Raw genomic sequence first — 21,941 nt, 5'->3', positions numbered from 1 at the left:
GGTCTGCCTCATTTTACAATCTCATAGTCCCTGAGTGGTGTGGAAGAAGTCTTCTTGTGAGCACAACCAGACCCTTGGAACTGAAAGAAAAACAGATCTTTTAGCTTTCAGAAAAGCCCCCAAAACGTGGGTTCTCACCCAATAACTCTTATCCTTTTCTTCTTCTGTCAGCAGTCCACCTTCTCTGAGATCAGCGCTTAGACATGCCTGGGTATGAGTGCGCACTACAAATCCTATTTTCATTTCATCTCATGTGATGTTCTGATCTCGCTTGAAGGCTCGTTGTGCTTTTTCCTGAAGTCTAAGGTTCTGGCCATGAATCTTCATGTTTGTTTAGTCACCTCCTCAAATATGTCACTCTGGATGAAAAATAGATAGTCTTCATCAAGTCTACATGTTGTTTTTGCAAGATCTAGCCAATGGTATTCTTTCTGATCTCACTGTACAATGGACATATTGACACAAAGTAGGCTAGGTCTTCCAATTCGCACCAATAGCACTTTGGGGGGAGGATTCCTTTGTTGTGCTTAACAAGGAATTCAGGGGAAAGGTACCACTCTGGGAAAGCAGGTACAGTCCCCTTGGTTTGTGAGGCGTAAGCTTGACCAGGTAAGTTTGTATTTTCTGAGATATGCCAAACAGTCCGTGCAACTCTACTGGATGAAGATACACTATCAGCTTGCTTCCTTCTTTTGTTCTCAGAGTGGTTTATTATTTTTGAGTGATCTGCTGAATTCTCTTGATGGAAGTAAGCTCCAGAGCATAATACTGCAATGACAGGACTATTCCAAAGCGGGTTACTTCTTTTTCCCAGCTGACTGAGAGTGTCGATTTTTGACTGAGAGCAAAGTGTGGTGTACACTGTGGGGTAGCTGTTCCTGAAGTTAAAGAGAGTAACAACCCATTTTGGTTGACGAGAAAGTTTTAAAGTTTGATATATCTCTAATAAAGATTGTTTGTCTGGGATAATGGGGAATACCTCCTTTTGAATATAGTGCCCTCACACACCCTTACGGGTGTCATGCTTCATCATCGGGCGTTGTTCCTCATGGGGGTGGCGCTGCTGTCCTCCAAGGGCCCCGCCAGAGGGCTCTTTTTCGGAGATCTTTTAAGGAGACGCCGCAGTTGTGCATGTGGGTGTGTGGGCCTAGGATAGTGAGTGAGAGAGCGATTTAAAATTACCAGACGGTACCCAGAACCTAGTTTTATTCGGGGGTCCGGATGATAAGGTTAAAAACAAGACGGCAGATGGCAGACACATGGTAGACCTAGAAATGACTATGAATGCTGGTGCTGGAATCTTTACTCACCACTTGAGGCAGTGTTTGAAGATTTCTAGTGGAATCCTTTTGGGGCCTGGTGCTTTCCCCTTGGCAAGATTGTTTATTGCAATTAGTATCTGTTCTTGGCTGAAGATTTATTTAAAGAATGCTTCTCTGCTCTTAACCTATGACTTTGTTTCTGTTAAGTTGAGTAGGTATCCTGCTCTGGTTATGAGCACTGGATGAAATGACTGATTTGATAAGCCAAATACTGAGTTAAAATGGTTGGTCTTAATTCTACTGAGCTGTTTGCTCCCAACATGTTTCTTTATGCTCCTAGACCTCTACCTCAACATCAAATAAACTTTATTTGGCCAAAGGCCATAAAAGACAAGTAATAAACAAACAGAATAAAAATCAGTTTTGAATCACATCATGAAAACAGAACTACATAATGTAAAGGTCAGTATTCCAATATGATAGACTATGAAAAAGTTCTAAAGTGTTGTGTGCATAGAGCAAACACAATTGTAAGCATGTCACATTCAATGATAATCAGGAAAAGGACACATTCAGATTAGATACAAATTCAGCATATAAAAGCATGAAGAAAATACATAGTGTGAGCATACAATACGATCATTACTCTGCAGACCAATTTTCCTATACTTAAAAGACATGCTGTATATAGCTAGCCATGGTCAGGCAGACACTTAAAGATGGAACGGATTGTAAATAATATATAGCTGTCTTATAGTCACTAATATTAATATCCTTTAAAAGTGGTGATAAAATAATTTTCCTAAAGGTACAGCATAATTTACATATTAGCATTAAGTACAAGTTGGATTGTGCAGACAAGTTATCGCATGGACACTGATTGAGAGTCATGGGGTGTCAAACAGGATCCGGAAAGGCCACCATGTAGTACAAGTTACTAAGTCTCAGCCTAATTGACAGGACCACTGTTAATCATTGAATATCCATATAACACATGATTCCATAATGGACCCAGAATTTAAAGGGCTGTATAGGTGCACTGAGCTTTAAACCATTTCAGTGAGATCTTTGTTACACCTAGTCCAGCAGCAAAAATGATCTTTAATAGTTTGACAAAAAGCCAAAGAAAGGGATTCAAGACTACTATAAAAGTTAGAAATCCCTGAAGATTACTCTTGTTTTGATATACATTTGCCAAGGGATGCAGACAGCTTAATCTAGTTGTGTGCAATCGCTAATCACACTATGGCTAAAGTTAGCTTCAGGCTTTGCCCAAATTGCTTGCCACAGTAAGAGTGGACACATTCTAATGAGGTCAATGACATAGTCAAGGCTAAGTTCTGCATGGCTTATATAAGTAACTGTACTCTGTGGAACCTCCAGGAGCCTTTCAGGCAACTATTCTCAGTTTTCTGGATGGCCTTGAAGTCTAGTGTCCCCATTGATTCAGGGCTGTGTGTAGTAACAGACATTTGGATCTGTAGACTGTCAGAAACTCAATAAGGGTTTTTTGTAAAACCTAGATTTTCTGTAAACTTAAACAGCCATTCCACAGTGTGAGCTACCATGGCTGCTGTGACTGTGCCTAACTAATTCCAAGTGCTTTGAACTTCAAAAAGTATGCCCAGGTAGGGAAATGATATGACAGGTGCAATTTTGAAAGTATTGATAAAGTAACTGTTTTGCCTATTGGTTTTCGGCCCATAGATCACAAAATGGGGTTTTGAATGGTTCTGTCACGGCTCGGACCTCCCGCGCGGCGCGAGTGAAGCGCGCGCAGGGAGTGGGACTAGATATCCCAGCATGCCGAGCGGAAGGCGCGAACACGGGACCTATATAGGCCCCGCCTTCCTTTGCTCCGGCGCTTGTCAATCGGACTTTTGAATCCTAACGAGCCCGGAACGCGGCTGGCGTTTCTCATCGTCCCGCGAAACCAACCACATCTTCGTCCCCACCATCAGCTGAGCGCCGCAACGGGGGAAGACGTGCCCCGATGCTCAGTCACTTCCCTACCCGCCGAAGTACCTCTAAGGGCTCTTGAAACACCAGGAAAAGCAACGGAGCCTAACTGTCGCCGCAATACTGGGAATCTCCAGACTACACTTAGTATAATCACTACCCCTGGGCCTAGGAGTACCCACATCCCTACCTTCACGGGCCAGAACGCAGGGACGCCTTATCCGGACGCCGCGTTTGCCTTAAGGGGGTTGTGGCACGACTCCCATTACTCTTTTATTGGCCTTCCTGTTTTCCTCCCCAGAATGACGGATTCTACAAGGTGCGTCAGGAACTGACCCGCGAAGCCTTGAACAAACCTTCCTCCTTCCCACTTGGAGCCGCGTGAAAGGCTCGGAGAGCGACCAAGATCACTATCCCTATGCGCTTGAGGCCGCTTGAAAGGCCTGGAGAGCGGCATAGACCATTGAAACCGTCCTGGGGCACCACGCTGTAAGTCTTGGGGGCTCTATGTTATCTATCCAGTGCTGTGGTACTCTCTTACGGGACTAGTTATCTCACTCTGTTCTCTCTTTCCAGGGTTACCAGGGAGCACGGTTCCCGTCTGACGTTCAACCCACCCCCGAGAGTTCTTTCCTGTCCCCTTTCCCGGGGTCCCTTCCGTTCCTTTTCCCCCTTGAGGTGGTGTTTCACGCTAGACGTTTCAGTCAGGGGTCGGCGGGCAACACCACATAGGGGGAGGGGGTTACTAGCATCGCTCCCGCTGTATCCGGCTCACAAGGTGAGTGGCTCTCAACCTTGTATCTCCTAGAACCTGACAGGTTCACAGTCAACTCCAGTTCATTCATAAAGTTCACATAACTATCCAGGAGCTTCTGTATACCAAGTGTATCTCTGGCAATTAATATTGCATCATCCACATAAAGTAGTATAGGGACGGGCAAATACCTATATGCGGCTCATCACCATTTAAATTGACTAGGTAATTTTCTACACCATTGGTGTAATGTGTAAATAGAAAAGGTGCCAATTCACATACCTGCCAGACACCCAGAGAAAGAAACAAACTGCCAGTGTTCCTCCCCCCCGGGCCAAGCCTTATAGATGCAAACACATCACTATGTAATTCTCTGAGAAACCTATAATATAACCTCAATTCTAATTCCAACATAATACTCCAAAGTTTGGTACGATTCACATGATTGCAAGCAGACTTTAAGTCAATAAAGGCCAAATAAACTTGCCCTGATTGAGCGAAAGTATATTTGTTGCTCATTAACTGTAGGTTTGGGCATTTTTCCACAGTGCCTAATCCTACCCTGCATCCAAATTATAGATTAGTCACTCAGTCTAGACCTCTAACTGATATGCATTGCATTTAAAATGTAGGACATGTGGGTTTAGGTATTAAATGTTATGGTACTGAAAAACTCCTGAAGTTGTTTTTCACTACTGTAAGGCCTATCTCTGCCATAGGCTAACAATGAATTACCTTATTTCTTTTATTAAGTGCTAACTTTGGCATGGAAGCAGTTAGAGATGTACTGTTTAGACTCAAATGAATTGTAATTTAAAATCTTCTTTAATGGTGAATTCAGATTTTAAGCCACAATTCTTAAAATGCCACTTTTAGAAAGTTGGCATTTTCTTGTCCTATCACAAAAATGTGCGGGCCTTAAATTTCAATTAAGGAAAAAGATCCAGGGGAATGAAAGGGTGAAGTACAGTCACCTCATTCCATCCTCCCAACTTGAACTACAGCTAAGCATAGGCAAAAGGTGATGAAAATTAGAGCAAACCTGCTCAATTAGTGGTATCTTTTTTTCAATACAGGGTCCATAATACTATATCTCCAGACGTGTAGGACACACAGAATTTTTTCAATGTTTTAAAATTCTGTACATGTCTGGAGATATTGCACTATGGACTATGTTTTTAAGGGAACATTCCGCTAAATGAACACGTTTGCTCTAATTTTTGTCACTTTATTGCCTTTGTTTAGTTGCATTTATTTGTCCTTACCATTTGTGCCTTCTGTCAGTGTCCTGAGTCACATGACTGTGATTGCTCTGCTGTAGGGATTTATGTTTTCCTCCCAGACTGTGGAGGGAAGGGGACTAGGTGTGCGTAGGATGGGTCATGCGGCCAGAGTAGATGGGAAGGGGTTGCTTCCAGCACACAAGATGGGGGAGGGGTTGCAATCTGACACCAGCCTCTTGTAACCCCAGACTTCTTAGAGCCTTGACAGGGGAAGGGAAGGGTTTTCCAGAACCAGATGTGAGGGGAGGACACACTAAGGCTGTCACCTGGTAAATATATTGGACCTCCTGAGTCATTCATCACAACCCTCCTGGATCTGTCGACAATATAAAAGAAGAATTGTCCTGCCACCAAAGTGCTGAATTGTTGATACTAGAGGACTACCCTACCGCTTGGGGACTTTCTTTCTCTCTGAGCAGGAAGACTGAACTGCTCCCTTCATCCCAGGCTAAGTTGAGCGAATCCATGTATCAGCTGGCTGACCATCTGACCTTCAGGGACACAACAAGCTCCAGAGGCCTCCCTGCAACTACCCAGATGACCTGCTACACCTGACTTGCCTGAAACCAGCAACTACAGCTGCCTGAGCTCCGCTGCCCTATGTTAAAGTGAGTTCATGTTCCCCAAGAGGTATCTCTTCAGGCTCTGGACCCTTGACTGGCATCAGTTGAGCTTCTCCTAAGAAGAAAGGTGAAATCCTGAAGTTTTGGGGCTCTTCACTACTGTGAACGGGACTTCTCATGCTGAGACTCTGTTGTCTGCAATGACTGCCACAACCAAGCTTCAGAGAACCTGACTGTTTGCTCTATAGTGACAGCCACCAACGACCGGAAAATTGAAATCCACACTACACGCTGCTGGAACGACAGCCCATGGTGGCCACCAACAGTCCTGCAAGGATTGTCCACAATGCCTGACAGGCTCTTTGCGATACGGCAACAGCCCGCTCTTCTTGGCTTGCTCTTCTGGTAACATCAATGACCGTCTGCGAAGCACTGCCTGCAACTCGCGCCCTCCCCTACTGCGAATGGAAGTCTTTGAGGCCGGACATTGCTAAGGTAAGTTTTTCAGTGGAACTAACTTGGTCCCTTTATCTGGCTATCGCTCCATCATTGTCAGCCTTAATTTGAGACTTTCGCCCTGGTCTAGCATGACCAGATGATCACGAGAGGTGCTTTGTGCTTTCAAGTGATGTATCTACCAAACCTTTGAAACTCTATATCTCTAGTTTAGCTTTTTGCCATTCTGGTATAATTTTATTTATTGTATTTTTCTAAATTGGTGTCGGGATTTTTCTTTTATTGTATTTGTTCTTTATTACTATTTGTGTGCTGCATAATTTAGTATTTTTTGTGGTTCACACTGACAAGGAATGTGGTTGTTGCCTTCGTGGAAATTCCACCTGTTCAACCAAATGCATTGTAGAGATTCAAATTAGGATGGGGTTTGCGCCAGTCAAAATTACAATGTGTCCTTGCTAAGTAAACACATACTATTTGAATGCTTTTTTTGCAAGTCTTCTAAATGAAAAACATATCTACTACCTTGTGGATGAATGATACATAAGTGAATGGTGATCTTCCTTGAATTGTGGTTAACTTCCATGATGGATACATATCAGAATTTCAGGATAGCCACATAAAGTAATTTTACATATCATTATATAAATGTGATATACATAGTCAAGAGAAATTTAAAAAATCTAGCATGGATCAGACCCTGTGTTTAAAGCTTGTTCTGCTTTTTTCCAGTAGCTGACCCAGTGAGATCACAGTTTTGGTAGTACTTCCTTCCCTTTATTATGCACTAAGGACCAGACTTATTAAGGACTTGCGTTGTCCTTTAATGACACAAATTATCGAAAGGCAATGCAAATCCTTGAACGGGATCTACAAAGTTACACAAGGGTCAATTTGCTCCACGTTCCGTGACTTTTTAAAGAAATTAAATGCAAATCAGAGGTTTGCACTGCATTGTGTTACATTTCATTGTGGTAGGTGTTTTAAGCATGGTGCATGGCCGTTCCAGTGCATTCACCCATGGAATATGATGCAATCCAAGATTTATTAAAGGTAGTAAACTTGGAATTGTGCCAAAATGATGCTCCTGTCACAAAGAGGCATAATAAGGAGAAATATCTTTATTTCTCCTCGTGATTTCCTCCTTCCATGTGTGCTGCATTTTGCAGCACATATACAAAGAAGAATAGGTCTGAAGATTGTTTTTGTACAGGGAGATATTCCCTCCTACACAAAAACAATCCTGCCTATGACACAGGTACTGTTGTACCATAGACAAAGCATACCTGCGTTGGAACTAGTAAGTACAAAAGTGCCAGAGCTAGGAGGGTAGAAATAAGTAGAAAGGTGCCTACAAGGGATTTTGGGCCTCATGTAGGTAGCATACCAGTTACCACTTCTAAAATACCGAACGATACCGAATCGGTATTTTAGAAGTGGTAACTCGTATGTAGGTAATGAGTCGGTATGTCGGTAATGAGGCATACCTTCCCATTGATGGGAAGGTATGCCTCATTACCGAATCGGTAAATACCGATTCGGTAATGGGGGGAACACATGAAAGGGTGGCAGGGTGTCACATTGACACCCTGTTGCACCCCTGATTCGGCCATGTGTGCACATGTGGCACGCATACATGCCCTAAGGGCATGTATGTATGCCACATTGCACACTGCTACGCGCGTAAAAATGCTTAAACACATACATTAATTATTTACCACCAACTATAAGTTGGTGGTAAATACCGACTCTAAAACACACCCACACACTCCCCCTACATCTCGATTTTGGCTTCGGAATTTACCGAATCGGTAAAATTACCGATTCGGAATAGTTACCGATTCGGTAACAATACCGATTCGGTATTATTACCGAATCGGTAATTTTACCGATTCGGTAAATTCCGAAGCCAAAACTTGTCCCCCTACATACCAATAGCCAAAATACCGGTCGGTAACGGTATAATAACCGAAAATCGGCCGTTACCGACCGGTATTTGGCTACCTACATGAGGCCCTTTGTTTCTAGACTTAGTTCATTAATTACTTTGTACAAAGATTCCTTTTTACCAACTGTAGGTTGCACCACCCAATTACAATATCCAAACAAAATGATATTACGAATGTCCGTCCAATATTGAAAGTACTCAAAATTCTTTATTCTTCTCCAAATTTGAAAATGTACATCAAGCAGCCAACGCGTATCGCTCTCTTAGAAGAACTTCGTCAGGGCTGTAAAACGCATTTGAAAACATATATATAATACAATATAATACATATAAATAAATATACAAACATTTAATGTAAATGGAAAGACAGGAGAACCGTACTGCAAAAGGATTTTAGGAATGCTTTCATTCTACACTCCCTGTCAACATAATCCAATATTGGTGTGTACAGTTTCCTCTAATACTTTAATTCATTAAAAATAACTATATATAGCCAAGTTCCCATTTTCTTAGCACCCAACCTGCCTCATGGCTTCGAAAAGCTTTTATCTTATCCTTTGGCACCTGATCATTTGTTGCAACCCATCGTGGCAAAATCAATTTGTTCATAGTGATACAACCTAATGGCTAAAGATTTTCCGCTCCAAGTCTTAAAAATTTAACAACTCAAACAAAAATAGGAAAGGGAGATAGACAAAAAGACTGGGAAAAGAACATAACCCAGTCCAAACTTATTATATGTCAGTCAATCATTTGGTTTTTGATATTATGTAACCCTATTGATGCACACCAACCCCATTATCCTTTTGTGGAATGGCTCTATCAGCGAATTGGAGGAAGACTATGATTTCCTCAATAAAAATCCATTCAATGTGGTGCTTACAATGACACATGCTGCAGTTCAGATTGATTTCTTGGATATTACATTCTATGTAGAGGGGAATAATATCCAGAGCAAATTATATCACAAACCGACTGAGAGTAATAGTACACTATATGCTACTAGTGCACATCCGAAGGCTACCATCAATAATATCCTGTTAGAAATGGGATTTCTGGTTGGCTAGGGCTTGCGCCAAAGCCAGGCAGAAACCACCACTCTAAGTCAGGGCTGGGGAGTTACACGCCAAAGATAACCCCTGCTCACCCGCTTGGTAGCTTGGCACGAGCAGTCAGGCTTATCCCGGAGGCAATGTGTAAAGCGTTTGCGCGCGCACACAGCAACAACACCCTAGGCCCACCACAAAAGAAACTCCACCCAAGGTTATTTATAAAAAAATAGCCTTTGTATTATACCAAAACACATTAGATAATATGCACACAATTTACACTGTGCCAACTGGCACTGGCAGAATTTACAGGGGACGATTTACACAAGACAGGGCCACATGGACCACTGTCAGAATTAGCACAAATTACTAATTGTAGATGTAAAACATATATCAACTGTAACACAAATTATCACTGTAGAGCACAACCAGTACCCACAGGTAAAAGGTGAGTACACCCTACGCAATCCTAAACACCTTAGGCGTATATCACGCAGGGAACCATGAACTCACTAGCACAGCCTATACTAGGAAAAACCCTCTCCTACGCATAGACACAGTCAGAAATACAAATAAGCATAACGGCAATGCACTAAGGGTGGGCGTAGTTCGCGAAGTAGCACTTCGCGAAGCTACGCAAAGTGAAGTTCGCACTACGCGAGCTACGCGTAGCACTTCGCGAACTGCGAAGTAACATGTTCGCACTGTGCAAGATGTTGTTTTCAATGATTGCACAGTGCGGACAAGCAACCGGCACTGTGCAATCATTGAAAATGGCATCTTTCACAGTGCGAGCTGTAGTTTTCTGCTGCTCGAGAAGATTTTTACTCGAGCTGCAGCTTTCTCAACGCGAACTGGTAGTTTCTCATCGCGAGCGGTCGCGAGCATACGCGACCCCTCGCAATGAGAAACCTGACCTTCTCGCGTTGGGAATCTCGCCGGGAGGTTTATTTTCCATGCTCGCGATCGCAAACAAGGAAAAAGTCTCGCCAGGATGTCATTTTGCTTGCTCGCGGTCGCCAACTTGACGTTGAGGACCGCGAGCAAGCAAAAAATGACCGCAGCACTACGCAACACTACGCTACGCGTGTTCGCACTGTGCTACGTGCAGTTCGCGTAGTGCGAAGTAGCGCGAACTTCGCAAACTACGCGAGCATAGCGTAGTGCTTCGCCCAGGCCTACAATGCACATTAAATGTAGAACAAATCAGAAATGTAGTGCACAACCAGTAACTACTGGTAAAAGTTAGGAGCACCCTATGCGATCACAATCACATTAGACATAAAACCTATTAGACCTAAAACACAGGAAAACTGTCCCCAGGCCAACCTGGCCTCTCAGGGGCTCAAACGCCCTTTGTCCAAAATGTCAGGGCTGGGCTGCGCAGGCAGCCAAGGAAGAATGCGCAAGGATTTTGAGGGCCTAAACGATGCAGCTGCCCACTAAGTGCTGGGGAGCTGGGAACCTGAGGATGGCACCAGCATGCCTCCTGGCTCTCCTCTGGGCTCTAATAGACAATAGGGCCCAAAACAACGTGGGAGCCCTGTAGGCTCTAAGAAAAAAACAACGGTGTCCTTTGAAGCCCCACTCCGGGACTTCTCAACCTAAATCCCCCCAAAAGAGATGTCGCAGCTGCCCACTGTCGTGCGGAGCAGCTGGAAGCAGCCAACAATCACTGGCATCCTCTGTGTCTCTGTAGAGTGTTACTAGGGGGAGGCACTGACAAGGTGCACCTGATCTCACCCCCCCAGACACACAACACAGCCCCACTCACCGGGACCTTCTCGATGGGCACGGCGCTCCTCCTTGGGCTCTCCTCCGGGCTCGCGGTGACGGTGGCTGCTGTGCTGCACACGGGGCCCTCTTCCCCCGCGGCGAGGGCAGGCACCGGCAATGTGCATCAAGCTCCCTCCGCTTCACTGGTTGTAAGGGCGGCACTTGCGGGACTCTCAATACTGAGGGGAGTCCCACGCCGCAGTAAGCCTCACTTCACCCAGTCCCTCTCCTCGGGACCGGGACTTCGTTATGGAGCCCACGAGGCTCCGGGTCACTTCCGCCTAGTCCCGCGGCAGAGCCGGGTGAGCCTCCCTGTTGCTAGGGACGCGCTCGAGGCGGGGACCAATCCGGGCTCGGCTCTGGCCGGGACGCGGCACGGCTGCTAGGCCTACGGCGGGGGTTGGACAATGCACCCAGCAGCACGGGTGATTGGGTCACGGATTCCGGGCCAGCAGCGGTGAGTCTTCGCTACGGTGATCAGGAGGGGTGGGCTCCCTCTCTTTTAAGCACAGAGACCCTGACGGGGTGGGCAACCGCTAGGGATATAAAAATGGCAGATATGCGGGGTAGGCACCCATTATTAATTAAATTAACGAGGCGGCATAACGCGGGGTGGGCACCCGCTATGCATTAAATGTCCGAAGCGGCAGTAACACGGGGTGGGCACCCGTAAAAGGTGATAAAAATGCGGGGTGGGCACCCGCTTTTACAAATCTGCCAGAAAGTGGCACAGATGCGGGGTGGGCTCCCGCTTTGAAGGACGCACCAATGCGGGGTGGGCACCCACTTTTGCAATTCCCAGACAGCAGCCCAGCGCTGCAATTGAAGAACAGGAGCGCTTTCCAGGGAATGCGCGCTTCAGGGCAAAGTTCCCAGGGAAAAGTCTTTCAGGAGTCAGGGAGGCAAGGGCTGGGCCAGACATGCCAGCTTCTAGAAGTAGCACTTCTACACTAGACACAGTAACGCCGCACACATCATCGTGCAGCATTCAATCTCACGAGTTTGCACATACCAAACTCGACCCTGCACTCCCCACGCATCAGGAACTACCATGGACACATACATTCCCCATGCATTCCTATGGGAGGGCAGGTTAGTCTCACTAAATGTAACACAGAGCGCATGCACTTTCCACTGGGACACAGTGTAAAAGCGCCTAGAGGCCTAAAACCACTTACACAACATAGGGAAAAAGCTAGGATAATTGCATAAAGTTTTGGTGTGAACCTGCCAGAAGGGCCAAGTCCAACATATCCCATTTGGAGAAATGGTGAGGGTGTGCAGGAATTGTAGTAATACTAATGTTTTCATAGAAAATCTAACAACGACTAAGAAGAGGTTTGCAAACAGAGGATGTAAACAGAGTGTATTGGATAAGGCAGAAAAGAAAATCATGCAGAAATCTAGGGAATCTACTCTAAAAGTGCAGGGTACAGAAGCTGCAAGTCAAAACTCTCGGCCCTCAATTAATTTTGTTACAAAATTTAACAAACACAGCCAGGCAATCTATAAAATTCTTTACAAACATTGGAAGTTATTGCAGGACGTACCAGGAGTTAAGGGGGAAATTCCACTGAAACCTAAATTAACTTATCGAAGGGGTAGAACATTGCGGGATATATTATGTCCCAGCTATGTGACATCAAAAAAGATAAGGAATACGTGGTTGCCCATACAAATGCATGTTTATTTTACATGCACAGATTGTAATGTATGCCAATATGGAAAAAACAAAATAAAGGAGTTTAGTTACAATACTCCCTGGGCATATAAAATTCGACACACTATCACTTGTAAAACTACATATGTTACGTATGTAATTGGGTGTAGCTGCAATAAAATCTATGTGGGCAATACAACCCGGGCACTCAAGATCAGAATCCAGGAACATATAAGGGCAATACGGCATCAGGACACCAGGTACCCAATTACAGCACATATGAATTACCGCCATGGGGCAAGGCCTGAAGTTTGGTTGGAATGGCATGGATTATATCCCTGTGGGATTGAGAGTAGGAGACAGGGAACTGTCCCTTCGACAAAATGAGGCAGGGTGGATTTGCCGCTTACGCAGCACAAAATTGGGACACAATACTGATGAGGAGCTCCATTTTTTTATATGATCTTTAGGTGGAGATATAACATCTGTATCTTTGAAATCTAATAGTATATAAAGAGTTTGGACATATTTTTTACCGTAATATGTGATTAGTGGTATGTCGATTATATCTTTACAAACATAACTAATAATTAGTGGTCAGAGCTTGGCCATTCCATATGAATGATTGTCCTAGTACAATGTACTCATGCATAATGGGGTTGGACATATGTCTCATGAGTGGCAGAAATGTATACCAGAGTTATATGGTTATAGTATGCTGCTCATGGAACAACTATGAAATGTTATTGTGTAATTTTAATTCTTTTTAATGGCTCAGATAAAAATGTGTATGTCGAAAATGGCTAAGGGTGCACCAAATTGACAGACTAATATTGATATAATATAATGTTATTGCTCCTTTGAGAATTGAATCTTTGACACTTATGTTATTGTATATCTGATTTAATGGCACTGACTTAAAAGATTACGAAAGAAGTGACCTGTGTTCTGCACAAATATGTATTCCCGTTTTTATCCCACTCTTGAAATGTATTCAATAGTTTTGATATTTTGTGACCCTTTTCAGGGGGATGGGATATGTTACAGCAACTACTAGATACCCGCTTAGTGTGTGCGGTATTTAATGCCGAGAGGACTTTACGTGTGGCCGGACGTAAGGTAACGGTAATATACTCGAGATTTTTTCGACCATCTCTAGGGGTTTGGGATACCCTTTAGTAATTTTAAGACTCTCCCTTAGTACGGGTAATTTTATATGCTGATATGATGGTTGGCGCCAACTGATGCAATCACTCGCATAAATAAGTGGACGGAAGTCGGGCGTTTTCCTTTGTTTGAGCACCGGCAAAAGTTACACGCTACGTAGCCCAAGACCGTGGCAGTCTGGTGAGTGTGAACGCCTAAGCGAGTGTGATTAATAGTTTTGACGGGGAACTAAAAATTGGGCCTATGGCACTGTACCGGAATGTTTCTTGAGAAGGGAGTTACGAATTTGCAGTATGCGTCAGTATTTTATATTCGGCATACTGGGTAGGTTCACCATTGTATGGCCGGGGCACTTGGCCCGTGGGAGATAAAAAGCGCTTCCGGGTTTGTTGTTTTTTGATCCGGGGTCGGAAAGATGTGTCCACATGAATCCGCATCGAGATAGCGTTATATCTATTGGATGCCGGTGAAAACATAATAGATGCACACTAGTGGGGTACGTGTATGGCAACGGGCAACGGGTCGGCTGAATAGGAGTCGCTGTGATTAAGCTTGTCATCTGAGGACTACTACGGGTTCTAAGGAAGGGTCAGGTTGAATTTATTGGGGTACTTTTTTCTAGTAGTCATGGGATGGGATATTTAATATGGAGTTTGGTTGGAAATACATGCCAAGCGGTATTATATAAGTAAGGCATTGTTGTTATTTATAATCTTATCTGAGGCACATCAGCCATTACATTGTTTTTTCGTCGGAGTAGGATTATAGCCCGACTAAACAGTTTAATAGGTAAGAGGGTTTTGTTTATGTTCTATCTTTATATACGTTTGTGTGGCCAGGCATTGTAGGGGCCACAATTTGTGAGGAACTATATATATTTATATGTATCATAATAGGTTACATGTGGTTTATTGACACCATTGTGATAATAATGTATTAACTACAACAGAACGTCTTTGCTGTTTAACATATCGCTTTTCTTTATATCTTTTAGGCATATGAGACATATTTTGTCCTTGCCTATTGATATCACATCTGAGGTGACAATCTATTGGGAGTAATTAGCGGAATGAACCGGACGACCCCCTTTCAATTTCGAGCTGATTATTTAGAAGCAAAGTTCGTATTTGGTAGGTGCAATTTTGTAACAATATACAGTGGAGGTGGTGTGCATCATGAGGGTTACATAATATCAGAAACCAAATGATTGACTGACATATAATACGTTTGGACTGGGTTATGTTCTTTTCCCAGTCTTTTTGTCTATCTCCTTTTCCTATTTTTGTTTGAGTTGTTTAATTTTTAAGACTTGGAGCGGAAAATGTTTAGCCATTAGGTTGTATTACTATGAACAAATTGATTTTGCCACGATGGGTTGCAACAAATGTTCAGGTGCCAAAGGATAAGATAAAAGCTTTTCAAAGCCATGAGGCAGGACGGGTGCTAAGAAAATGGGAACTTGGTTATATATAGTTTTTTTAATGAATTAAAGGATTAGAGCAAACTGTATACACCAATATTGGATTATGTTGACAGGGAGTGTAGAATGAAAACATTCTTAAAATCCCTTTGAAGTACGGTTCTCCTGTCTTTGGATTTACATTAAATGTTTGTATATTTATTTATATATATTATATTGTATTATATATATTTTTAAATGTGTTTTACAGCCCTGACGAAGTTCTTTTAAGAGAACGAAACGCGTTGGCTGCTTGATGTACATTTTCAAATTTGGAGAAGAATAAAGAATTTTGAGTACTTTCAATATTGGACGGACATTCGTAATATCATTTTGTTTGGACATTGCAATTGGTTGGTGCAACCTACAGTTGGTAAAATGTTTGTTGGTTATTCTAACCGCTCCAGAGGAACGGCAGGGGAAGTGGAGTTTCACACAGAATGAGCATAAGGCTCTGTTTTATGTTTAGAACTTGGAGGGACATTTTATAAGGTCTTATAATTGTTCGTACTTAGTGGGAGGTGCATCACAAACCTTGGGTGTTTGTATGGGTTAGCTGTTCCCTTGTTAGTTCGAAAGATTTATTTTTGTTCAACCTTGGTTAGTGATGAACTATTGATTAATCAAACAAACAAAAACAAAGAATAATTCCTTTTCAAGCGGACAATTTCCTCTTAGACATAAATTGGGTAACAGGGGGCAAACCTTTCTTCAAAAAAACATATATTTAATAGATTTACAAAAGTAAGAGCAAGGAAAATACAATCAGGATCAACCAAACATAGTGCTAGAGGTAAGACAACGTAACCTGCAAAGCAACCATGTATACATCTATTCTGTGAGATAACTAAAGAAAACGATCTGAAAAAAACAGAAAATGATTCCTTAAAATCAACAAATGTATGAAGAAATAGATGTTACAGTCAACGTTTTGGTCTGTGATGGCAATGAGACCGTCAGACCATCTTCAGGATGTGAGGTTGAATGTGAAACCGAAAAATATCCTTCTGTAATTATTTCAAAATTAATCGAAGTCAATGGAAGCGTTCTCTGTCAAGTGTAGAGAATATTCGCTGCGACCAATCTTATTGCATGTATTCAATTAACAAATGTAAACAACAACTAGATGAAAAGGTGGTTTATCCGGTATGGTCTTCATATCTGAACTTAATCCGTATTGGTGTAAAAAGCAGAGATACTCTAAGTGTAGAGTTATTGACTCCTTTTGAAATAATTACAGAAGGATATTTTTTCTGAGATCGTTTTCTTTCGTTATCTCACAGAATAGATGTACACATGGTTGCTTTGCAGGTTAAGTTGTCATACCTCTAGCACTATGTTTAGTTGATCCTGATTGTATTTTCCTTGCCCTTACTTTTGTAAATATATTAAATATATGTTTTTTTGAAGAAAAGTTTGCCCCGTGTTACCCAATTTATGTCTAAGAGGAAATTGTCTGCTTGAAAAGGAATTGTTCTTTGTTTTTGATTGTTTGATTAATCAATAGTTCATCACTAAACAAGGTTGAACAAAAAGGAATTTTTGTAGAAAGTAATTAATGAACTAAGTCTAGAAACAAAATCCCTTGTAGGCACCTTTTTACTTATTTCTAGCTTTATTGCCCAAGCCTCCAAGGGTATATTGGGTTTCCCCACTCTTTTTGTTACAAGAGCTATGAGGGAGCAGATGTTATGTCCTGCTTAAGTAAAGAATGAATTTCCTCTTCAACTTTACCTTGCATGTGAATTGGGACTCTCCTGTGCATTACGTTAGGGGATATGGCACATTTCTCCACTCTCTGTTTCACTCAATGCAATTCAGCAAGTATCCTTGCAGCATTGCATTTCCTGAAACAATAGTAAATCCGGCCCTAATTGTTGTTGCGGATGTAAGCTTAAAGGAGCTTCCTGTGCTAAAGAGCCAACAAATCTTATACAGAGAGGTAGCACTTGATAAATTCAGTGACATCAATATTCATTATTATTCACTATTTGTAATCATATAAAGAGGAATTAATAATTCCATTGCTCTATTTGTTAATGACGTGGTTTGGAATAACAAAATAGGTGTTTGTTTATGCCATGTAAGACTGAGGCGCTCAGGGAAAGGAAAAAGCTTTCTGTAGGGAGTCTGAACCCTGCTGCTGCTGATATTTTCTTCACATTATTAGAAGGTCTCAATTTTAAATTGCAGATGCTGCCAGTTCAAAGTGTAGGACAGCAGCCATTCTGAGCTGAATGCAATGAATAGCAATGTATTTTCAGGGTGCAGATGTATTTTATATAAATGCATATTTTGAATAAAATCAAACCTTTTAAATTTTAGCTGCACACAACCTCACTCTATTCATTTTTTTCAGTTGAGTTTCAAACACTCGTTTTTGTCGTGACAACCAGGTTTGCACCTAAGCTTATACACAGATTTTTTATAAATGATTGAAGGATATATGCAAGTATTTAACACCATTAATATCTTGCTAATAAGAACTCACTTCAGAGTAAGCTTATAAAGAGCAGTTTGTCAATAGTTCTTGGGGTACGCTTATATTCTTTGCAACCTGGTTTCTGATGCTGACCCTGAGACACATACACAATAGATACCTGAGGGTATAAGGGAAGCCAATGCAGGTAGCCGCAATTATTTTTCCAGGCTAAAATTAACACTTTTTAGTTCCATTTCTGAATATCCCTTATCAAGGCACTCTGGCTGTGTTTGTGTCATGGGCTTGTTGAGGATGACACAGGCTGGATAATAGTGGATCTGTCAGACATTGACCCTGCAGCCAGTCTAGTTACTTTATAAAAAATATTCTGTGCATATCACTGTGCACAAATCTTTTGCACACATATTGTTAACATTCTACCACAGATTAAACCCCTCTAAGTTCACACCCTTGGGCCCCTAAATATTTGGACAAGAATCACTATATTGTCCTCTAGGCTGGCTTCCTCATAGATATAAATGTTCTTAGTAATCTAGTTGTGTAATGTGAAAAACAAAACTTAATTCAAGTATGCAAAACCCTTCTTGTTGTAAACCAATGCTCTTCAGACTTTGTACTGCTACCCTACAGGCAGGTCCTGCTCCACAGTTTGAAGACCGCCTGTGTGAACAATACCAAATCTTCGGCCAACAAACCATTGATTTGTACGGCTAAAGTGCTCTCCAAGGAGGCTTGTATTGCATAAATACACATATATAACCATTACTTCATCCCCAAAAGTCCAAAAACGTTACAAAACCTCCCTATTGCATCAAATGAACATTTATACACACATCACTCCTAAAAAGTTTGGGGATTATCCTGGAGGGAGAACCAAGTCCAACAAGACCATCCTCCAGTCAAAAGCCGGAGGAGACTAATCAATACTTTGATAAGCTTCCCTGCTTAGGTTATAGAACATGGACAATGGTGCAATACTGCAGAGGCCCTTGCCAGTTCTATGCCCCTCTGAACTCAGCTGGATCCCACTGCTAAGCTCTCCTGAGGCACTGAACTGACCGATGGAGAACCCTTCTCTTCTTCTGGTGGGCCCCACTTGTGCAGCATCTTAATTTGTTCACAGATGCATCCTAGTAAGCAAACAGAACCACCATGGCTGACAAAATAAATGTGGCCAATTCCAACCTTGGATCAGACTTCTGTCCCAAACCCAAGGAAAGCTCCGCCCATAAGGACAGTAAACAACAGAGGCCATTGACAGCTGTCAGTGTCAAGATTGAGGCCCCAAGCCATCTAGGGATCTCTAACCTCTGAGGTTTCTCAGAGTGGGGGGAAACCACCCCAAGTGTTAGGCATGCTTCTTCTATGCTCCTTCCCACAAAACCATGGGTGGTAACCACAACTCATTCTCCAGCCCAGGGTCTGTGCCCTGAGGTTGAACATGTGTTAGGGCCTTCCCTCCCCATGCCATTTGGGCCTTGGTACCCTCTGTTTAGGAGTGGTACCCCTAGTAATCTGAGCTTTCAAGAAGCCCTGGGTGCCAATCCCCTCCCTTCCCTTATGATGTCAGGGACAACTCACGACTCCTTCATGGTGTTTTGGGCTACATTTATAATGATACTTTTTGGGAACACTCAGTCTGATTCTATTTTCTTTTCTGAGCACGGTGACTTATTGCCTTCTGAATTATTTATTAATTTCCCTATAGGACAACAAATCTTTTGTTTGTTTCTAAAAGCTACAGACACCTTTTGGTGTTGTAGGTTTTTTGTACCTTTGTGTGACAGCCAACTATAATGATATATATATAAATATCAATTCAGTGTACTCGAATAGCACTATAGTTATGTGGATACATATCTTAATAATTTACATTGTTCACTGCACAGGTACCTATGTTATTTTGAGAACCTATAAGGTTTATGTTAATAAGTGTTTTATATGTCCATATACATTATTTATTGTTTTCTTATTTAGGAATTACTTTGGCTTTTCCTGAAGAAGGCGTTTTACATGCCGAAACGCGCGTAGAAAATGACATCGCTCTACTGAAAATAACTTTTAATGTATTTTTCAAGCCACTAATTGTTGTACTGTACATGTTGTAATGTATTGACTTTTTCTGTGTTATTATTTGTCATGATGATTGATTTATGTTGTCTTATTTATGGTATATGTAACCAGTCTGCAGTATTTTTATGTACACATAGCTATATTTTTACTTAAAATAAATAAAATGATTGATATTTTTAGCCCTGTATGAGTACACTGATTCAATTTTCAGGTTTCAGGGACAACTCATTCCCCAGAATGCTGTCAAAGGGCATCTGGGGGCAAACTATGACCCTCTTCTGTGCTACCTCCTCACCCTATTCCAGGGATACCAGAGCCATGGGGCAGAAAAAGTTCTGTCCCTGAGCCTGAGATACCTTACACAGCTGGCTGGTTTACTTCTCAAGGGAAACCATCCTTTCCACTACCATGGTTTGGCTGGCCCAGGTTGTCACTCAGAGCAGAGCTAGGGACCCCATTCACCTTGTCCTAGTGGAAGTGATGCCGTCCACCCTCAAGGATCACAAGTCTACCCTGTGAGTAGACTTGCCTATTGCAATTTGACAACATGTCTGGCTCACAAATTTTGATAACTGATGTCCTGAATCTATTTTGTGTATTTCAGTCCCTGATGGACTAAGGTGAGTTAAAAAAGCTGTTAATGCTTGTTTTCACTCTGCTTTGATGCACCACTTTCATCTGTTTCTAATTTGCTAATAATCCCAATGCCAAATGCCCAATTGCAGGGAATCACAAAAACTCCTGTCTCATTATTTTTCATGAGTCAGGATCCCTTTTGGACCTCCTGCGGGTGTAGAAATAGAAGGCTGTAAGGGCATAGAAACCTTCTTCCTGCCTTAACACACACTGAATGATTACATTTTTGGCCATTTAAGAGTTTAGCATTTAGATAATGATATGGAGGAGAAGCTGTGATCCACTTGATCACTGTCTGCCGTGTTCCGATGTCCGTAGGTTGCATTTACAAAGTGCAAACTTTGCATCACTTACCACTTTCACTTTGTAAATGGCTTCTAACTGCTTTGAGACATTGGTATTCCATCAATGGGTTGCAGCTGCAACTGTGGCTGCAAATCATTAACACATGCCATTCCAATTCAGGAGAAGAGGCATGCCTCTTTCATGACCCCTTCTATTTCCGATTTGTAGTTAGGTACAATGCACATTTTGTGAGTGTGTCCTTTGTACATTGGAGCCTCTTTTCATAGTTGCAACATTTGTGATTTTGCAAATAATAGGCTTTCCAAGTGCAAAATTGCTTAGTACATTCAACCCTATTTATTTAGTTATCAGTAACATTTCAACTAGAGATGCTAGGCAAAACAATAGTATCAAACAAAAGATGGTCCAGGGGTAGATCTCAAGTTGGAAAGACCATTCAGACAATATATAGAGATTTGATATGACCTAATTGGTGATGAAAGAGCACTCAACATTACAAATGTTTAACAATGACATATATTTGCAGTTGGGATGTGGGTAGCAAATGTCTAGTGGACTGTAGGTTGTAAAGTCTGCTCTGATGAGATGAGGTGTTCCTTGACAGCAGTCTTGAATTGGTTTATGGCTGATATTGAGTACCACACACTGGGTAGAGAGTTGCAGTGTAAAGGAATTTGTAGGTAAAAATGGAGAATAATCTGGTTGATGCACATGAAGGTTTATCAGTCAACGCAAAGTTTTAGTTAAGTGATCAACCATTATGTGTTTTAGTGTGACATAATATTAATGTGACAAAGGTAGCTAGGGTGGTGCCATTTATGGGATTCAAACCCACCAGCAATGAAACTGTGTAGATAGCTCTATTTTTGCCAATGGCCAACTGACTTGGTGATGATGATGTTACATGTTAGTGTGATTGGTAAAAATGAATGGTAGGAATCAAGATGGTCCTGGTGGCAACATTTAGAACTTTTTCTCATTGTGTTAAAGTAAATATCTGGAGACTAACTAGTGAGTTCCTGCAATACTCCAGCCTGCTGAGGACAAATGAGGGAATATGTGCCATAGCTACAGATAAATGTATGCTTGGGCAGGTTTTAAGTATGTTCAATTGTGTTCAATGGATGGAATCATGCTGCTGAAGCTG

Source organism: Triturus cristatus, chromosome 4_1 (genome assembly GCF_964204655.1).
Source record: "Triturus cristatus chromosome 4_1, aTriCri1.1, whole genome shotgun sequence".
Taxonomy (NCBI): Eukaryota; Metazoa; Chordata; class Amphibia; order Caudata; family Salamandridae; genus Triturus; species Triturus cristatus.
The sequence above is the reverse complement of the archived record's forward strand: the minus strand, read 5'-3'. Positions refer to the sequence as shown.